The sequence below is a fragment of the Tachyglossus aculeatus genome, chromosome 17, assembly GCF_015852505.1.
Source record: "Tachyglossus aculeatus isolate mTacAcu1 chromosome 17, mTacAcu1.pri, whole genome shotgun sequence".
Classification (NCBI taxonomy): domain Eukaryota; kingdom Metazoa; phylum Chordata; class Mammalia; order Monotremata; family Tachyglossidae; genus Tachyglossus; species Tachyglossus aculeatus.
This window is the reverse complement of record NC_052082.1, coordinates 26,436,018-26,448,612: the sequence shown is the minus strand read 5'-3', so window position 1 is coordinate 26,448,612 and position 12,595 is coordinate 26,436,018. Positions and strand designations below refer to the sequence as shown.

The 12,595-nt window shown below is 41.4% G+C and overlaps 1 protein-coding gene and 1 non-coding gene across 2 annotated transcripts in view; one reads left to right on the top strand and one right to left on the bottom strand.

Moving 5' to 3' along the window:
• The window catches only part of GPC5 (glypican 5), an 809,030-nt gene that overhangs the window by 27,267 nt on the left and 769,168 nt on the right, over positions 1 to 12,595 (top strand). The window lies entirely within an intron of this gene.
• On the bottom strand, positions 4,805 to 4,942 carry LOC119939746. The gene has a single exon (XR_005454710.1). It is a non-coding gene; the product is annotated as a small nucleolar RNA SNORA7 (small nucleolar RNA).

Below are 12,595 nucleotides of genomic sequence, written 5' to 3'. Positions count from 1 at the left end.
TGTGAAGAGGGCTGATCTTCATAGTCACACTTGACACTGCTGATAGTGAAGTGCTATCCGTGTGTTTGGATGTAGCTGGGAACACCTCTACCCCCTCCCACACGGTTTACTAGTAAGGCTAGATCGTTGCTGGGGCTAGTGGTTGTGCCCCACATTGGGTCTGGGTGTCTATTTTCAATCCCGCAGAAAGCCGAGTGTGTTTTCTGTCCCTCGGTGTTGGTGATCTTCGTCCTTGCTGAGTTGTTGAGATTGGTTCCTAGATGGTGCTGATGAAACCGCTCCAGGAACAAGGTGTCTCATCTCTAGAGAAGCGGCGTGACTCAATGGAAAGAGCCCGGGCTTTCAGAGGTCGTGGGTTCTAATCCCAGCTCCGCCGCATGTCTGCTGTGTGACCTTGGGCAAATCACTTAACATCTCTGAGCCTCAGTCACCTCATCTGTAAAATGGGGATTAAGGCTGTGAACCCCACGTGGGACAACCTGATCACCTTGTATCCCCCCTCAGTGCTTAGAACGGTGCTTTGCACATAGTAAGCGCTGTACTAAGCGCTTGGGAAGTACAAGCTGGCAACATATAGAGACAGTCCCTACCCAACAATGGGCTCACAGTCTAAAAGGGGGAGACAGAGAACAAAACCAAACATACTAACAAAATAAAATAAATAGAATAGATATGTACGGGTAAAATAAATAGAGTAATAAATATGTACAAACATATATACATATATACAGGTGCTTTGGGGAAGGGAAGGAGGTAAGATGGGGGGATAGAGAGGGGGAGAGGAAGGAAGGGGCTCAGTCTGGGAAGGCCTCCTGGAGGAGGTGAGCTCTCAGTAGGGCCTAACAGATGGCTTAACAAACGCCATCATTATTATCATTAGTAGTAGTAGGTCTATGTCTGTCAGACATTTGGGAAGTGGCTGAGCGAAGGAGCCACCTTCCTCCTGCCACCAAGGGCCCTATTCCTGACATGCCCTGTGTACCGAGCTGGGGATGAAAGTTGCTGCCGTGTGACATCCAGAATGCATCCAGCCCAGCTCCCCACCACGCCACCAAGGAGACTCCATCCCGTCCTGCCTTCCACCACCTTGGCTGGAAAGGAAAGAGCAGCTTCAGCATGAGACTTCCACAAAACCTCACTGAAGCCGGCGGCTCCTGTAGCGGTACCGTGGCTATGGGTGTGCCTTGGACTCACAATAATAATGATAATAATAATAATAGCATTTATTAAGCGCTTACTATATGCAATGCACTGTTCTAAGCGCTGGGGAGGTTACAAAGAGATCAGGTTGTCCCAAGGGGGGCTCACAGTCTTAATCCCCATTTTACAGATGAGGGAACTGAGGCACAGAGAAGTGAAGTGACTTGCCCAGAGTCACACAGCTGACAATTGGCAGAGCCGGGATTTGAACTCATGACCTCTGACTCCAAAGCCCGGGCTCTTTCTACTGAGCCGCGCTGCTTCTCTGCAAGGAGCCAGAAATTCTGCTCCTCTAGACACAGCACAACTGCTGATTTTTGTGGGGATTTTGTGTATTTGTCTTTGTCTCAAGTTGTTTTAGTGTTCTGTTGTTTCGTTACTCGTGATGTGTCTGTCTTCAATCTTCTCTCCAGCGTGGCTCAGTGGAAAGAGCACGGGCTTTGGAGTCAGAGGTCATGGGTTCAAATCCCGGCTCCGCCAACTGTCAGCTGTGTGACTTTGGGCAAGTCACTTAACTTCTCTGGGCCTCAGTTCCTTCATCTGTAAAATGGGGATTAAAACTGTGAGCCCCCACCCCCATGGGACAACCTGATCACCTTGTAGCCTCCCCAGTGCTTTGCACATAGTAAGCGCTTAACAAATACCATCATTAGTATTATTATTCTCTCCCCAACCTTTATTCTTAGACTGTGAGCCTCCCAAGGAATCGATCATATTTAGTGAGTGCAGAGCACTGAACTAAGTGCTTGGGAGAGCGCAATACAACAGAATTAGCAGACATGTTCCCTGCCCACAAAGAGTTTACAGTCTAGAGGGGGAGACAGACATTAATGTGAATATTGATACAAATAATATGAGGAATAATTCCAACCTGTGTATTCTCTCCCAGTACTTAGTACAGTATCTGCACACAGCTCTTAATAAATGCAATTATTGCAGCTATAAACCTTCCTCTTGGAATGACACTTTATTCCTGGTTGCCACCACATGAGGTCTTATGGCCTCACAAACCTGTTTTAGACTTTCTAATTCTCTTAAGAAACAGCACGGAAAGAGCACAAGCCTGGGACTGTGGGGATCTGGGTTCTAATCCCAGCTCTGTTCTCTTGCCTACTGTGTGACCTTGGGCAAGTCACTTAACTTCTCAGTGCCGCAGTTTCCTCAGCTGTAGAATGTGTATTTAATACCTGTTCTTCCTCTGCATGGAGCAGTGAATGGTTCTGACCTGATCATCTTGTTTTTGGTTGCCAATCGATCAATTGTATTTATTGAGCACTTGCTGTGTGCAGAGAACTGTACAATGTAACAGTATAACAGAGTTATAGACAAAGTTAGACAAATTCACTGCCCACAACGAGCTTACGGTCTGGAGGGTGAGATACTGCACCCCATCTCATCTATCTTGCCACCAACCCCTTTCCCATGTCTTCCCTCTAGCCTGGAACTCCTTCCCCAATCCATATATGACAGACTACCACTCTCCCACCCTTCAAAGTGTTACTAAGGTCACATCTCCAAGACGCCTTCCCAGATTAAGCCCTCTTTTCCCCAGCTTGCTCTCCCTTCTGTGTAATTTCTCTGCACTTTAATCTGTGACCCGGACATTTGATATTTGTCACCCCACCCCCTGCCCCACAGCACTTATGTACATACCTTTAAATTAAATATTGTAAATTACTGATTCATATTGATGTCGGTCTCCCCCTCTAGACTGTAAACTCATTATGATAATAATAATAATAATAATAATGGCATTTATTAAGCACTTACTATATGCAAGGCACTGTTCTAAGTGCTGGGGAGGTTACAAGGTGATCAGGTTGTCCCACGTGGGGCTCACAGTCTTAATCCCCATTTTATAGATGAGGTAATTGAGGCACAGAGAAGTTAAATGACTTGCCCAAAGTCACACAACTAAGTGGAGGAGCCTTGATTTGAACCCATGACCTCTGACTCCAAAGTCTGTGCTCTTTCCACTGAACCATGCTGTTAGGAGCAGGGAACGTAACTGCTAATTCTGTTGCATTGTACTCTCCCAAGTGCTTAGTACAGTGCTCTGCGTGCAGTAAGTGCTCAATAAATTTGATTGAGACAGACATCATTATAAGTAAATAAATTGCGGATAAGCACACAAGTGCTGTGGGACTTGGGGAGGGATGAATAAAGGGAGCAAATCAGGATGATGCAGAAGGGAGTGGGAGAAGGGGAAATGAGGGCTTAGGGAATGCCTCTTGGAAGAGATATGCCTGCACTGTGGCTTTGAGGAGAGTAATTTTGGGAGAGTGATTATCTGTATGTTGCCAGCTTGTACTTCCCAAGCGCTTAGTACAGTGCTTTGCACACAGTAAGTGCTCAATAAATATGATTGATTGATTTTAGTACATGAAGAAGGAGAGCATTCCAGGCCAGAGGCAGGATATGGGCACATAATACTTGCACAGAACCTCTGGTTGTATGCAGGATTTCCGGGCATAGGCTGGTATATAGCTATCTTTCTTCAGACTTACTGCCAGATTACAGTGTTGGGCTAAATTTTAGAGCAATTTAGAATCATTCCTGTATATTTCTATACATGTGTCCATGTGTCTCTAGAAGCCCAGTCATCTGCGTGTAGACTTTAGATGATGATCTAAGTGATATGACTTGGAAGAGGGATTGGGTCCAGTGATGTGTCTATTAGTCATTTCCCAAGGGGGGCTTAGCTTTCCCCTCTCTACTTTCCACAAGCTTTCCATAAGTACTGAGCTTGTCAGATAGAAATGTGTGCAGGAGGTATGGTGGGAGTGGAGGTGCAGGCTACTGTCTCTTTGGAGAACGCTGGGAAGAGGAAGAGCATCTGAAGGTGTGCTATATCATCGTCAGTGACTCAAACTGGAAAATAATGGTGTCCCAACTGGAAAATACAGTTTTGCACTAATTCCAATTGGCCTTGAACTTCACTTGCAGATTTTTGAACTCTATATAACTATTGCTGTTGTATCCTCTTCTTTTCATGGAACTAATGATAACATTTCTTTGAAGCCAGTGGTTATATTAGGCAGGAGATTCAATGGCTGTGGTGTATAGATCTTTTCTTGGGCCAAAGCTAAACGCTTTATTGATAGGGGAGAGAGATAAGTATTCTTTACATAGAATGAAGTCTAGAGGAATAAAAAGTATGAAGGAGACTGCAAAACAAACACACCAGCTCAGCAAATGACTGACGTACAAATGGATTATCCATTACTTATATGATTTGAATGCAAGTATTAAGGAAAGGATTAAAATACACAAGTGCTAAGGGTGTATGATGTTCTGACCTATCTGGAGTATTGTGAATTAATTGATAAAAGTTTCCAGGAGGAGATTGAGTTTTAGGAGGGCCTTAAAGATAGAAAGAGCTTGTCTTACACTGTTGAGTCGTCTCCGACCCATAGTGACACCATGGACACATCTGTTCCAGAATGCCCCACCTCCATCTGCAATTGTTCTGCTACTGCATCCATAGAGTTTTCTTGGTAAAAATGTGGAAATAGTTTACCATTGCCTCCTTCCGTGCAGTAAACTTGAGTCTCTTCCCTCGACTCTTTCCCATGCTGTTTCTGCCCAGCGCATGTGAGTTTTGACTTGTAGCAGATTGCCTTCCACTCACTAGCCACTGCTCAAGCTAGGAATGGAATGGGTATGCCTCTGCTTGACTCTCCCTCCAGTAGTCGAGACCGGTGGAGTATTGGAAACTCTCCAGGTGTGACCCTGAGAGGGGGAGAGAGAGAGCGCTAAGGTCTCCATATTTGGGGGGAAGGGAAGGGGATTCCATCCTGGGGAGAGGCAGCCTGAAGTAGAAGTTGGAGGTGGGAGAGTTGAGAGCCAGGTACAATTAGAATATTAACATGGAAGGAGAGAAGCTTGGGAGTGGTGAGTGGAGAGCTGATGTGTAAGATGAAGACAGCTGGCGGAGTGTCTCAAAGTCAGCAGTAAGGACTTTCTGCTCATTGCGGCAGGAGATGGGTGATAATTGAAGAGTTTTTTGTTTTGTTTTTAAGGAGTAGACGGTGTTCCTCCCAATGCAGCTCCACTGGGAACAGGAGAAAATCGAGTTCCCAAGCAGCTGCTGTAGGATGAAGTGAAAGAGGGCACACAAGCCGGGATGGAGAACAAATGTTTTAAAGCCATGGTAAAACACAGTTGGAAACAATGTGGTATAACAGATGGCTCTTGGGAAACAAAGCAGCAAAGCAACAAACAAGTAAAATAGCCCTGAGAGGATTTTCTTCTTCTTCAGGAAGGTTGTGTATTTTAAGAGTCACCCTCGAAAACAGTGATTGGTCTGCAAGTGGTAAACGCAGCAAGCTACACACTATTTGGGATGGATTGTCAATTGTTCATTAGTCTTTTGGGCTACATTTGCCTTCATGATTAAGAACTCATATTCAGTAGCATTAGCTTTGAAATACCCATGCCCCCACTGAAAAAAAAAAACCTCAAGAAAAAAAAGACTATAGCAGTAGGAGTCTTATATTATGCTGTGTAGTCATTTCTGTCCCATTGCGATACCATGGACACATCTCTCCCGGAACGCCCCATCTCCACCTGCAGTCATTCTGGTAGTGTATCCATAGAGTTTTCTTGGTAAAAATAGGGAAGCGGTTTACCGTTGCCTCCTTCCACGCAGTAAACTTGAGTCTCCACCCTCGACTCTCTCCCATGTCCCTGCTGCCCAGCACAGGTGAGTTTTGACTTTTAGCAGATTGCCTTCTACTCGCTAGGCACTGCCCAACCTAGGAGTGGAATGGGTATGCCTTTGGTTGATTCTCCCTTCTGTAGCCGAAACTGGTAGAGTACTGGAAACTCTCCAGGTGTGATCATTCATTAATTCATTGTTGTATTTATTGAGCGCTTACTGTGTGCAGAACACTATACTAAGTGCTTGGGAGAGTACAGTATAACATTCCCTGCCCACAATGAGCAGAGAACCAAGGTGGGATAGCTTTTCAGCTATTCCTATGGTATAGGCTCAAGTGACATGCTGACACTCATTCATTCATTCATTCAGTCGTATTTGTTGAGTGCTTACTGTGTGCAGAGCACTGTACTAAGCGCTTGGGAAGTACAAGTTGGCAACATATAGAGGCGGTCCTACCCAACAACGGGCTCACAGTCTAGAAGGGGGAGACAGACAACAAAACGAAGAATGTGGACAGGTGTCAAGTCATCAGAACAAATAGAATTAAAGCTAAATGCACGTCACTAGCAAAATAGAGTAGTAAATATGTACAAGTAAAATAAATAGAGTAATAAATCTGTACAAACATATATACAGGTGCTGTGGGGAGGGGAAGGAGGTAGGGCGGGGGCGATGGGGAGGAGGAGAGGAAAAAGGGGGCTCAGTCTGGGAAGGCCTAGACACTCAAATCAACCGTATGCTTACTGTGTGCCAAGCCCTGTACTAAGCACTTGACACACCCCATACTTAAACCGACATTAGTGTTAATAAACGACCATAGTTTGTATCAATTTTTCCAGAGGTGGTAGTTTGCATTGCCCCTTTCATCCACTCTTTTTGGGGTCCTATGGAAAGTGTTCGTTCCCAATAGTTTCAATTCAATATTTTTTCATTCTTTTTTACATTTAAAATATCTAGTTTGCATAATCAGAAGTATTAAAAAGCCCCTTCTTCCAGTAAATGTTTTATCATCTTTATATCTGCTTTTAATAGAACCTTATAGTTCCTTTTTATTTTGGATAATCAATTAATGACATGTGGTAATAAATATACACCTCAAAACTTCCTCTGACTAGGGGAAGAGAACCCCAAGGGAAAAAAGTATTAAGCCATCAAGTATTAAGCTCTTTTTAGTAGACATTAAGATACTGTGAGAAACAAGAGGTCTCTCCTATAGGAAGGTGAATGGAAAATAATTCATGTCTTTATCAATATTTTACTAAAAATATATACCAAGTAATACTGCAGCTTTCATACAAAGGTGGAGGGCTTGAAAAAATGATATCTTAAATATGCAGCATGCCATAATAAAGAATAATGGTATTTGCTTTCTTTTCTTATAGTATAGGATGTTTTGTGAAATAACTTGCTTATTAGTAGAATTTAACTAGATACAGAAGAGTATTTATTTCCTGCACTGTTCTACTATTATCTTTATATTGCTATATAAAGATATTCCTGTGCAAAATACTCTATTGTAGATCCACTTTTGCTAGCTAAATGATTGCCCTGGAGATTTGTTAATGGGTATTCATCCATCTTTGATATATTTATACCTGTATCTTGGACTTCTCCTGAATGGTTTCAAGGGCAACACTGCCAACTAATCAACACAGTTTTGATTTCCATCATCGGCTTAGTGACATCTAACTGCATGTGTTCATCTACTTTCAGTGATGATTGATTCAATCTAATATACAGTAATCGCTCACTTTCAATTTTTGCAAGTATATCAACAACAAATTGGTGAAGCAGGGAATACCACTTCATTATAAAATGGTCTTTATCTTTCATAAAAAGCTAATGGTCCACTGCAGATAGTTTCTTTATTGGTCATTCACTAGCCTACTCCCTACTCCCTACTTCCTACTCCCTACTCGCTTTCTATTCACAGCCTTTCTCTCTCATTATCCATCCACCACAAGCCACCCATCTCCTTGTAACCATTTACTGACTCACACAACCTTGGTTCACCCAACAGAGGGAAGGGGCTGTATGCCCCAGGGTAAGAATAAGAAGAACTTTCCGCAAAGGGTGGCGGTGGTGAAATAGACCATACTCTGCCCACTTGGATTTGGTATCACTTCCTTCCCCCAACTAACATTATCCTCTCCCCCTTCTTTCTTCTCACCTGCTTTTCCCTCCACCATTCCCAAACATGACTGCTAATGTTGGTGATGATTATGGTATTTGTTAAGTGTTTACTAAGTGTCAAGCACTGTTCTAAGTGCTGGGATAGATACAAGATGATCAGGTCAGAAGCAGTCCTGATCCCACATGGGGCTCACAGTCTAAGTAGGGAGGGAGAATAAGAACTGACTCCATTTTACAGATGAGGAAACCGAGGCACAGAGAAGCAAAGTGAATTTCTGAAAGTCACACACCAGACAAGTGAAAGAGCCAGGATTAGAATCCAGGTGCTCCAATTCCCCAGGAAGATACTGCTTCATTAATAAAGCAACCATAGGATGTTTTGTCATCTTTATATCTGCTTTTAATAGAACCTTATAGTTCCTTTTTATTTTGGATAATCAATTAATGACGTGGTAATAAATCTACACCTCAAAACTTCCTCTGACTAGGGGAAGAGAACCTTATAGTTCTCTTCTCTTATGGTATAGTTCTTTTATAGTATAGGATGTTTTGTGAAATAACTTGCTTATTTGTAGAATTTAGATACAGAAGAGTATTTATTTCCTGCAGCGTTCTACTATTATGTTATCTTTATATTGCTATATAGAGCTATTCCTGTGCAAAATTCTCTGTTGTTAGACTCATTCTTGCTAGCTAAATGATTGCCCTGGAGATTTGTTAATGGGTAGTCATCCATCTTTGATATATTTATACCTGTGTCTTGGACTTCTCCTGAATGGTAAGGGCAACACTGCTAACTAATCAACACAGTTTTGATTTCCATCATCGGCCTAGTGACATCTCGTAAGTGAATGTATTCATCTACTCTCAATGATGCTTGATTCAATCTAATGTACAGTAATCGCTCACTTTCAATTTTTGCAAGTATATCAACAACAAATTGGCGAAGCAGGGAATGCCACTTCATTGTAAAATCGTCTTTATCTTTCATGAAAAGCTAATGGTCCGCTGCAGATAGTTTCTTTATTGGTCATTCACTAGATGGAACCATTTGATTAATGCCAATGCAAAACCATCTCCTCTAGGATATATTATTGGATATGGCAAGACATTACAAGAAATCAGTCAATCAAGCAATGGTATTTGTTTAGCACTTACTGTGTGTGGGGTACTGTACTAAATACTTGGAAGAATATAGTACCCTAGAGTTGGTTAACCTGATCCCTACACACAAAGAGCTTACAAAAAGGGAAAGACAAGTTACAGATGGGGGAAAGGCAGAATAAAAGGATTTATATTTAGTGTTGTGGATCTGGGAATGGGGTGAATATGAAAGTGTTTAAGAGGTACACACCCATGTACATAGGAGAAGCAGAGGGGAGGATGAATAGGTTAGGGGTAAGATGGATTAATCAGGGAAATGTGTGAAAGTGAATTTCAGTGAAGTGTAGGTTCTGGATTACAATAAGAGATTAGTTAAAGTAGGACAGGAAGAATTGCTAATGGTGAGGAGTTTCTGTTTGATGTGGATAAGGATAGGCACCGATTGGAGTTTTTTAAGGAGTGGGTAGATATGGACTGTTTTTGTTGTTTTTTAAGACAAATGGCCTGTTCAGAAGAATGAAGTATGGAGTGGAGTGGGTAGAGAGTGGAGGCAGAGAAGTCAGGAGAAATCTGATGCCATAGTTAAAGTGGGCTATAAATGATTGATCAGCACAGCAATTTGGATGGAGAAGGGATAGTCTAGACAAATCGTGAAGGTGGAGTTAACAGAATTCGAAGGCAAACTGTATGGGTCAAATGAGAGAAATGAGGCAAGGTTAATAGGCTTCTGAGACAGGGAGGATAGTTGTTTTCTACAGTGATGGGAAAGCTGTGGGAAGAACAGCTTTTTCTTGTCCTTCTATCTCTGTTAATAATAACAATTATAATCTCTGTTAATAATAATCTGTTCATCATCATCATCATCTCTGTTAATAAACCTCATTAGTTTAATTTCCAGTTTGTGAGAAGTTTAATTCCTACTTTCCTCCTAAATACTCATTTTGGTGGTTATCCTTCCATTCCTGAAGTTGTAGCTTCATAATTTAAGAATTCCAGAGCCTTCCCTTGTTCTTGCAAATGATCACTTTGTTATTTCAATGCTATTGTCCATCCATTTGTCTAACGGTATCCAAAATTGGAAATGACATGCAAAAAAAATCCTCTAATAATGCCTTTTTAAATTCAGTGCTACTTAATTGTGGCTCTGTGACGTTTCCAGGGGTTCTCAGTCCTAAATCCCAGATGAAAGAGCTCACAGAATCACCTTAATAGTGTCTGAAGGCTTGTTATCCTCCGTGGGATTTCAAACTCTTCAGCACTTACCTTCTAGGGCTGGAGAGGTTTGGGGAACTCTTGACTATCACACCCCAAATCCTTGCACTACCTATGGCTGTCACCATCTCTTGTTTTAAGCGCAGTTGTCTCCGAAAGGTGAAAGGATCACTCCGGGACTAGCCTATCATCTGCCTCTTGGAAATGGCTGTAGGAACCTCACATAAAAAGTTCTCCCTCCCCATCCCATGGCTTCCCAAGTCTGCACGTCTCCCGGCTCCTGGAACAGACAACAAATCAGAGACCTTAATAATGGTAATAGTCTTCTTGCAAGTACTCTCAGGGCATTAAAACAGAATTCTAGTCCAAACTGCTTTTCAACGATCATAACACAATTACAATAATGCACAATCCTAGGTTGTCTCTTTCACAACTGTTGACCTGCTTCATAAGATTTTATTTCTCTCTACATTAGTATCATCTCTTACCCTTTCATATTTTTGTATTGCTTATAGCCAAGTTACTCTCATGTATTCACACTATCATAGTTAACGTCAGGAGAATAGGCACTTACTGTTGACTGTGAGCCCTTTGTTGGGTAGGAACTGTCTCGATATGTTGCCGAATTGTACTTCCCAAGCACTTAGTACAGTGCTCTGCACACAGTAAGCGCTCAATCAATACGATTGAATGAATGAATGAATTTATCTCAAAGAGTTTCTCATTTTTATCGTTTAATTCCTAACTAAATTCCAAAAGAGTATTGGAATTCTAGACACATACCAACTGAATTTAACTTGTAGCCTATCCCATATTTTATGTGATTGCAATTTTTAAAATGTAATCTACAGGTAAAAAAATCCTTCTCAAGATCCAAGTTTTCAATGCGATCCTTAGAGCATAGTATGTTCATATCATTTAACAGTAATTTTAAAAGTAGCCCTTGTAATTGTGGTGATATCACTCAGTCTCCTAAAAATTGTTATCAATCAATCAATCAATCAATCATATTTGTTGAGCGCTAACTGTGTGCAGAGCACTATACTAAGCGCTTGGGAAGTACAAGTTGGGAATATAATTATCATTAGGTTATTATCAGTTCTTGCAAGCAGTGATTATCCATTCGTAAACATGATTTTCTTTGGGCAAAAAGGAATATTAAAAAACTCCTGCATATGAGTAAATGCATGTTCTCCCTCATACTTAGACTGGAGCCCCACGTGAGATGGGACTGTATCCAACCTGATTAACTTTGTATCTACCCCTACGCTTAGAACGGTGATTGTCACATAGTAAAAAATACTCTAACAATAACGACAATAATAAGTGTTTGCTATCATTTTCCTAGACCTAGATGTTGATATAGTTTGACACCATTCTGACAGTACTATAACATTGTTAATGCTCCTGGTGCTTGTTTTTGAGAAACTGCTGAGATTTTGTTTTTTTCTATTAGAATCAAAATATCAGTGTTGGTGCCCTCGTAATCATGATTTCTACCTGTCATATAGCCCCCCTAGACTGTAAACTCATGTTCTAGACTGTAAGCTTGTAAATGGCAGGGGATATTTCTACCAACTCTATTGTGATGTAGTACAGTGCTCAGCACACAGTTAGCATTCAATAAATTTCTTTCTATTCATGCTATGCCTTCTAATATGAATATCACTTTTTTAAAGTAAACATGTAAAATGTCATTTTTCCATGCAAAATTTGTAATGTACATTTTAAAGAAGTTAAATTGCTCGATGCCTTATAATCTTGTCTCTTTGGGTCATTTGTGTTTTTACTCTTATATTGTATTTAGGTCTTTACTGCTGACCACTACCTTCCTAAATATTCTACAATCTAAATTTACTTCATTTAGAGGTAAATTAAATTAAATTTTTTATTTCACTGCCACCTCATTTAATACACTTCACTCAGTTTCTGTTCAGATTTCCTATCCTGCTCTCTGGTGATGAACATCAAATCAATACCTTATCAGTATATACTTTGGTATCTTTCAAAGTATATACTGAAGCAGCGTGGTTCAGTGAAAAGAGCCCGGGCTTTGGTGTCAGAGGTCATGGGTTCAAATCCCGGCTCCGCCAATTGTCAGCTGTGTGACTGTGGGCAAGTCACTTCACTTCTCTGGGCCTCAGTTACCTCATCTGTAAAATGGGGATTAAGACTGTGAGCCCCCTGAGGGACAACCTGATCACCTTGTAACCTCCCCAGCGCTTACAGCAGTGCTTTGCACATAGTAAGTGCTTAATAAAAGCCATTATTAATTAATTAATT